Genomic DNA, 8,091 nt, shown 5'->3' with positions numbered 1-8,091 from the left:
CCCCTCCAGCGGCCCTGCTGAGGGACGAGCCGCGGTCAGCGGGACGGGATGGGACGGGCACGGGGACGGACCGCGGCCCCAGCCCCGGCGCTGGGTGCGGACCGGGAGTGGGCGCGGTGGAGACCGAGCGGCAGGTGCGGGAGCCGGAGCTCTTTATAGCGCCTGGAAGAGCATCTCCATGTTGGTGCGGGCTCACGGCCAGCCCCCCGGGGCTGGGGAACCTCCTCTGGGAGAGCGGGCGGCTCGCGGCGGCACGGACGGGGCGGGGGCGGAGGGACCGGGCAGCGGGGACACCGCGGCCGGGCTGGGGAGCGGCTCGGCCAGGCCTCGGCAGCAGCGGGGATCCCCCCGGGACTCCCCCAGGGACAGGCGAAGCAGGAAGGGGGTGAGACCCTCCCCGCTCCCCCACACCGTCTGTGGGCAACAACAAGTCCCCCCACCTCTCTGGAGGGTCTGGCCTGAGAGAGGCAGGACCTGTCTCAGGGCTGGAGCAAAATTCACCATGTCTGGGCAAGAGTCTGCTCTGCTCGCTGCACAGCCCTGGACCACCAGCTTTGTAAGAAAGAAATCACCCCCCACCAGCTGCCCCTGCCAGCCCGGGGAGAGCTGTGTGAGGAACACTGAGGTGTGCAGCAGCTCCTGGAATCTCCCCTGGGGCCACCACTGAGGAGATGAGTTTGGACCCAGCACTGGCCACCCCACCAAGAGCACCCAATGGTGTCCTGGTCTGCCTGTCAGACAGCAGGTACTGAATCCATGCTTCACAATTAGGGTTTCTTGATGAAATGTTCGTGATGGCAGCAGGCCAGCACAGGAGCACCCTGGCTCCCAGCATGTCCTGTTTATCAGGATGCCCCCGGGCCACACACCTCGCCTGGGACTTGGCTGTGGGGAGCTCGAGGCTCCAGCTCTGAGCTGGGCACTGGAGCTGAGCCCGTCCTGCAGGGCTCCCACCGAGGCAGGGACCCTTCGTGGCTGGTGCAGAGCCTGTCCCAGCATGGTGGGAGCCTGCTGGCAGCACAGCAGCACTGGGGCCGAGGCTCTGGGTGCCTGAGGGGCATAGCTGGGGACTGAGCTGCTGGCAGTGCCCCACAGGGGAAGGGCATGACTGATGGCCCCATAGCTGATCCTGCCAGGCTGATCCTGCATGGTTTGTCTTTAAGGGCTCATCCCACAGATCTCATCCCACCCAGCTCACCCCACACACAGCTGCCCGAGGGTGCAGTGGGTAGGAAGCAGCACTGGCAGGGAGGGCAGCATGCAGGAAACGGGCTCAGTGGAGCATCACTCCAGAGCCACCAGGAATGGAGCCCGGGCTAAGAATAGCAGCAGAGCACTCTGCAACGCGGGTCAGCCGCTGCTCAGCCGGGAAGGAGCGCTCCCACTGCCGGCACAGCCCTCGGCCAGGGCCCCCACAGTCACCACAGCTCTGGGGCAGCTGCCAGGCAGCCACGGAGCAGGACCTGCCATCCTGGAAAAGGAGCCCGGGAGGGGCTCTGAGCTGGGAGAACTGAGCAAACACTGCGAGGAACAAAAGCAACTCAGAGCTGAAGGCTGTGATCCCTGTCAGTGTGGGATGGGGACGGGACACGGGCCCAGTCAACCCTATAGGTCAAGGGGTCCCAGATGCCTCCCATGCCCGCTCCAGGGTCTGGAGGCTGCCTGTGCTCCAATGGGCAACTCCCAGCCCTTGGGTGACCGGGGACCCCCAGGCACTGCCAGCTGGGCTCCCAGAGCCCCTCAGCAGCCCGATCTGTCACTTCTGAGCCGCAGCTCGGCCGCAGGGCCAAGGCTGTGGTGAGGCCTCGCTCTGCTGCCCGTGATCTGCAGAGCCGCCATCCCCACGCCCGCCGAGGGCCGGGACGGGAAGCGGAGGCCCACACACGACTCCCGCTTCCTCACCAAGCCCTGCCGCCTCCCCAGCCCCGGCCTTGGCTGCCACCATGGCGGGGAATGGCGGCCGTGGCGGGGCGATGGCCGGGCTGGGAGCGGGATCCCCCCACGGACACGTACTCACCGCGAGGCGGCTGCACGGCTGCTGCGCGTGGGGCCGGAGGGTGGGAGAGCCTCGCTCTCCACCGGCCAGGAGCTGCGACCCGAGGAGCCTCCGTGGGGCGTGGGTACCGTGCCCCGTCCACGGCACGCTGGGGGATTTATGGGGACCTGCGTCTCTTGGGAAGGTGTTGGGGCTCTGGCTGCGCACACGCCGCCCCGGGCAGGACACCGGCCAATCTCCTCCCCACGGGGGCCAGGCTCAGCCAGGATGGACCCACTTCGGTGCCTTATTGGCTTCTGGAGCCACGTGACCATGCTGAAAAACATCATAATTAAGCTACAAAACGCTGCCCATAAACTAGCATTAGAAAGTGACAGCGAAGATAAGTGGAACCCCTGGAGCAGATAAGGTGCCCCGGGAGGGAGACCCTGCAGGGAGGTGGGGGGCACCAGAGAGCCCCAGCACCCACGGCCACCCTGATTTATGGCCCAGGGCGGGAGGGAGGCGGCCGAGGGCACGGGGCAGGACACCTCTGGGAGGAACGAGAGCTCACCTCACCCACCCAGCACCAAGACGCAGCCATGGCCTCCTCGGCCCTGAGAGTCTCCTCTGCAGGGGAGGGTGGGAGGAGGCTCCTCCACACTCAGGGCCCCACTCCCAGGTCCCTGGGGCTCACTGTGCCCGTGGCCAGCAGCTCTTCATTTGCCAGAACAGCACTCACTGAAAGCCAGCGTCCCTCCTGGGCCTAGCAGCCACGCCTTGGCTGTGTTTTTGCCATGTGTGATTCCCCACGTTTCACTGCCATGCTCCGTCCTGCCCACAGGCACTGTGCCGGCAGATCTCGGCTTCCAATCACCCTGTGCAACACAGGAACTGCAGTGCCACGGCAAGAGGCTGCATGAGAAACCCTTCCATGCTGCCAGAGAGGGGATCTGCTCTCACTCCCCATGCTCCATCCATCCATCCATCACCATGGTGTCTCCCCACATGTTTGCACAGTGTCCTGCTCTCCGTTTCATCCCACAGTGACGACAGCCTTGAGAAGGGGTGGCTGCCTCAAGCCCCACACCAGCCCAGCAGAGGCTGTGCCACGGCTCTTCTCTGTAACCAGGGTGAAACAGCAGGACCCACAGTCCTGGCTCAGGGAAAGCTTTGTCCTCTCTCTGTTTCAGCACAGCCCCGACACGGTGTGACAGTGAGGCGCCCTGCAGCATTCCCATGCAGAGTGAGGGAAGCAGCGAGCCCCGGGTGCTGAGGGGAGAGGAGTGGGAGTGCGGGCTGCACAGCCCTGCTTGTTTTTTCCTTGCTTTGCAGCTGAAGAGAGGAGAAAAACTAATGAAAACAGAGCTCTGGAAGAAACGCCAGGCCTGGAGTGGCTTCCGCCCTGATCCCCAGCAATTATCAGCCACATGCCAGATGTTCCGATGCGATGCCAATGTCAGAGAAAATAAATCTGTGTCAGGTTCAAGGTCCCTGCCGGGCCGGCACACAGCGCTCGCGGCTCAGCGCCGCACGAGGCGGGACAGGGCTGCGGGCCGGCCGCGGCCGCTTCCTCCTGCCAGGCATTGTTCCCCTGGGAAGCCCCGGCCTCACACCGGCCACTTGCTATTTTTGCAGCAAGGTGCTTTCGGGGGTAAATACGTCCCTGCCGGCCTTGGGCACTTTCCTCTGCGCGGGCCCTGGCCAAGGCTGCGGCCTGGCTCCTGCAGCGGGCGTGCGGCCATGGTCAGGGCCGGCGCATGGGCCCGGCGCGGCCTGGCCGTGGCGTCAGGGTGGATTTCTGAGGGTGGATTTGGGAAAGCCGCGCTGGAGTGGCTGCACAGGCACCAGGTAGAGCCGGCTCCCAGCAGCCCTAGGGGCTCCTGGGGACAGCGAGGAGGCACAGACAGGCGACGTTTTGGAAGCCACAGCACCTGGAGGGAAGGATGAGGGAAGGATGAGGTGGGTCTGGCTTCCAGCAGCAGGGGACGTGCTGGTGAGGGGATGTTCAGGGATGGGGACAGGCCCCAAAGCTGCTGCCCTGAGCAATGCTGTCCTGGCCATGGGAGCAGCACAGCTCTGCACCCTCAATGGGCCCAAGCACTGGCACATCTGTCACCAAAGCTCCCACAGTTGGTTTGGAGTCTCCTGGTCCCGTCTCCTTCCCTCACGGCCGCGGCGCAGCCGGAGCCCGCGGACCCACACCACCCGCGGCGGGCCGCAGCGTGCTTTGGCTCCTTGCTGGTGCTTAGCCTTGATGCTCAGCAAAGCGTATCTCCTGCTCGGATTTTATCTCCATCCACTCAGCTTATCGGCGCGGGGCAGCCCTCCTGCCTGCGCCACGTTCCCGGAGCGTGCCTGCAGCAGGTGTGGCCAGCACTACTGTTTGCCAAACGCCGCTGCCTGCCCGCAGTCCCTGACTCCGGGGCCCGCGCTGATAATGCGCGTGCGGCGAGGACTCGGGCAATAGCGTTCCCCATGACATTACCTTGTCCCCCGCATTCTTCCGATGCCACACACGCCTGCGCTCGGGGCGCGCGCGGCCCGGCCGTGGCGGCGGGTGCAGATGCTGCGCAGGCAGCGCCGGGAAGTGCTGGTGGTCTCCTCCCGGGGGGACTCATTGACATATCAGTCACATAGTTCTGCATAATTGGGACTTGGATGCAGCCTCTCTTTATGTTTCCTCTTGGAAGTTGCCAACAACATGAAGCACTCCTGGGTCAAAATGACAGCCTTTTGTTTACTATTCCTGCTTATGTGCCTCATTTTCTTCAAGGATAAGAGCTCTTTATAGGAATCTTTATTGTGATGAGGTTAGCAGAGAGAAGGATTTCTCTCCAGCTTTCTCTCTCTCTTTCACAGCTGATTAGCAGGGTCGGCCCATGAGGACAGTGATGTGGAGCACAGACCCAGCATTTGTCTCAGGGTCCCCCCAGCCATGAGGCATCTTCTCCAGCACAGCCCCAACCTGCTGGCCCCCCAGCACCCAGCTGCTCCCCTCCTACTCACGGCAGGCTGCAGGGAGGGGATCCACCACCCAATAAAGGTACTGAAAACCCCAACTCACTCCAGAAGCTTGGACAGGAGCTTACCCAGACCACACACCTCCCCTCCATGGTCTTACCAGCCCATCCATGGTGATGAATATCCTTCATCTGACCTCTGCAGTGCTGACCAACCACATTGGAAGTGTCCACACTTGGCAAACTTAGATGTGAGAGACTTGTGGTGGACCAGACAATGGAGACCCACTAGTCTGCTGCACTCAGAAGTCTGGCTTTCAGGCGTGAACTGCAAACAGACTGCGACTGGGGAAGGGATGAGGAGATTTGTGGGAGCAGTTGGTGACAAGATGGGGAGAGCTCATGGAACAGACATGGACAGGGTGGACATCAATGGAGAACCTTCCCCAGCTCTGGAAGAGGCCCCCCAGGACCATCCCAGCAGATCTTTCACCCACTGCTGGTCTGCCTGTGCCACTGCAGGGAGGTGACCAAGCTGACCCCACAGCCCTGTCCCAGCCAGTGCCCATGGGGTGACACTCCTGGGAACAGCCACTCCTGTCGAGAGGAAAGCAGCTTACCCTTGAAAGTTACTTAGCGAAGGTCAAGAGTGGGACTGTGACAGAGCAGGCTGACAAACACATCTCCCTAAGTCCTTGGGCCCGATAATGTATGTCCCATGCAATGTTGACACTAGTGATCCACCAAAGATCAGGTTAACAAGTTTGACGTTAGTGACAGCGTGATTTGTTCCGCGCTGGCTCTGAATTCATAGAGCCGCCGGCCTTCGGTGATAAACTATTGCGCCGCGCACGCGGGGCCGCCGCGGCTGTCACCCGCCCGAGCACCGAGATGAAAAGAAAGCAGAGCTCTAATCAAAATACAGTGGTCACTAGGGGTTGAGCTGAAAATTAAAAGGTGCTGGTACTTTTCCCACTCCAGCCTGGCTTTCCAGGCAGCACCTCGTGTGAGTGCGGGCTGAGGGGAGAGGCAGCCTCGTCACCTCTGTGCGGCTCCAGCTTCCTTTGCAGGTGAGGACAAACCTGGCAGCCCACGTGCACAGAGCATCCTCTGCCACCTCCCAGGGAGCCCCACCACTGCTGATCTTCAGTGCCCCTCACTGGGAATAAATCCTGGGTGGCACAGTGCCCTTATTCCAGCTGCCAGCCACTGCAGCAGCCCCAAGGCCTTCCCCACACCCACAGCCCGTTCCAGCAGCACCCAGGGCAGCACCATGACCAAAGGGGAAGGCACAAACAGCCTGGAGACACCAGCGGTGCAGAACATTTCACATTTATTAGTTCATACAGCTAAACACTCACTAAACATGCATTCAACACTTATTGGTCACATTTCCACAGGTAGTCAAGTCCCAGAGTGGAGCAGCGGAGCAGGGGCGGGCGGGCTGAGGCGGAGCCGCCGGCAGAAACATTCATTTGGTCGCAGTGTGGGGAGCGGGCAGCTCCCGGTGCCCGTTCCCCTGCGGTGACACGGGGCCAGGCACACCCTGCTGCCCCAGCCCCGGCTCTGAGTGTGCCAATGCTCACCGTGTGCCATGCCGAACATCCTGCTTCCCTGATTTACACAAGGGATTGTGGGAAAAATCAAGGGAGAAACCATCACTGGGAATGTCACCAAGGAGCCAGCAGCTGGCACGGACCCTCTTGGGAACATCCCTCACACCAGCAAGGGGCCGACACAGCAGCAAACTGCCCGCTGCCTCCCCGGGCCGCCCAGGACGGACACACTGCGGGGCCCCAGGTCACACAGGCAGCCTCTGACCAGGACTGAGCTGGAATGGGCACCCACAAAACCCAAACTGTCCCCAGGGAGGGACAGCAGAGCTCAGCCTCAGCACAGGACGCACAGCAGTGACAGGAGCCAGCCCACGGGAAGGGAAACAACTCCAGCAATCACAGCCCCTGCTCCTCGCTGGCAACAGACACTGGCAGTGTTTAGTTTTTCACACAATCCCTTTGAGATGATAAACAGGATGTCACACGAGGTAGTTTAGTTATGGAAATTGAGTCAATAATGTTATCAACTATTACAAGACATTTTATAAATTGAAAGAAACAATGAATCACAAAAGGCTTTGTTAAGGTTGATCGTCATCTGGTCTCAATTTCTGTTTCTTTTTGCCCTTGGGGGCATTTCTTCCACTGATCCATGTTGCTTCTTTCACAGACTTGTCAGAGGGCAGTTCACAGGAGCTATTTTTAATTATTTTTTTTTTTCCAAGGGAAAGACACTGCCTGGATTGGCCTCCCCAGCTTTTTGTGAGGCTGGTTTAAACTCAGATTTGCAGAGTCTGGCTGAGGGTGCTGGGAAGGGGTTTCAGCCCTTCTAACTTTTGCTGACTCAGTGCTGGCCCTGTCTATGGCTGGATGGGGCTGTCTGGACACTCATAGCAGCTGTAACCCAATCAGAGTCACACACCAGTGCCCTTCTCAAGCTGACTGTTCCGACAAACACAGTGAGAAAGTTGAACTGATGAAAATTGAGAATTCATACGCAACAGAGTAAAGAGCACTGCAACTGGCTGCCAGGGACACAATGAGAAATTCCCCTTTTCCATTTTCCATGAACAGTCAAACATTTAGGATGAGGGAATGCAGCAATGGAGCCCCACAGACAGAGCTGGTCCCCAGCTGCTGGCTGGTGCAAGGGCACAGCCTCGTACAGCCCCGTGCACCTTTGGGATGCTCTGCCCACAGCACCACGTCTGAGCCTTCAGCAGCCAAACTTCCCACACCCAAACCCAGAGTTTTCCCCCCAAAATCCCCATTTGGGGCTTTGTCAGCTCTCCAGGGCCCTCCAGACAAGTCGGAAAGAAGCAAGTGTTGCAACATCAAAACTAGGGTTTCTCTGGGTCACATTTTAAATACTTATCCCTGAGCTTCTGTGCATTGAAACAACACACCGTGAACCCAGAGAAACACCACAGCTTGACACTGATAGCTATGCACTCCCCTCCATTTACACATCATCTACAACTTAAAAATTAGTTTCATACTTTAACTAGTTCCCCAAGTTTCCCCCTTTCTCCTGCCTTTCATGTGGCAGGGATGATTGCCGCTTATTATCCTGAGAAATAACAACATTTTCACAGAC

The sequence above is a fragment of the Melozone crissalis genome, unplaced genomic scaffold (assembly GCF_028551555.1).
Source record: "Melozone crissalis strain CALT ecotype California unplaced genomic scaffold, PUWL_Pcris_2 ptg000041l_1, whole genome shotgun sequence".
Classification (NCBI taxonomy): domain Eukaryota; kingdom Metazoa; phylum Chordata; class Aves; order Passeriformes; family Passerellidae; genus Melozone; species Melozone crissalis.
This window is presented reverse-complemented; position numbering follows the sequence as displayed.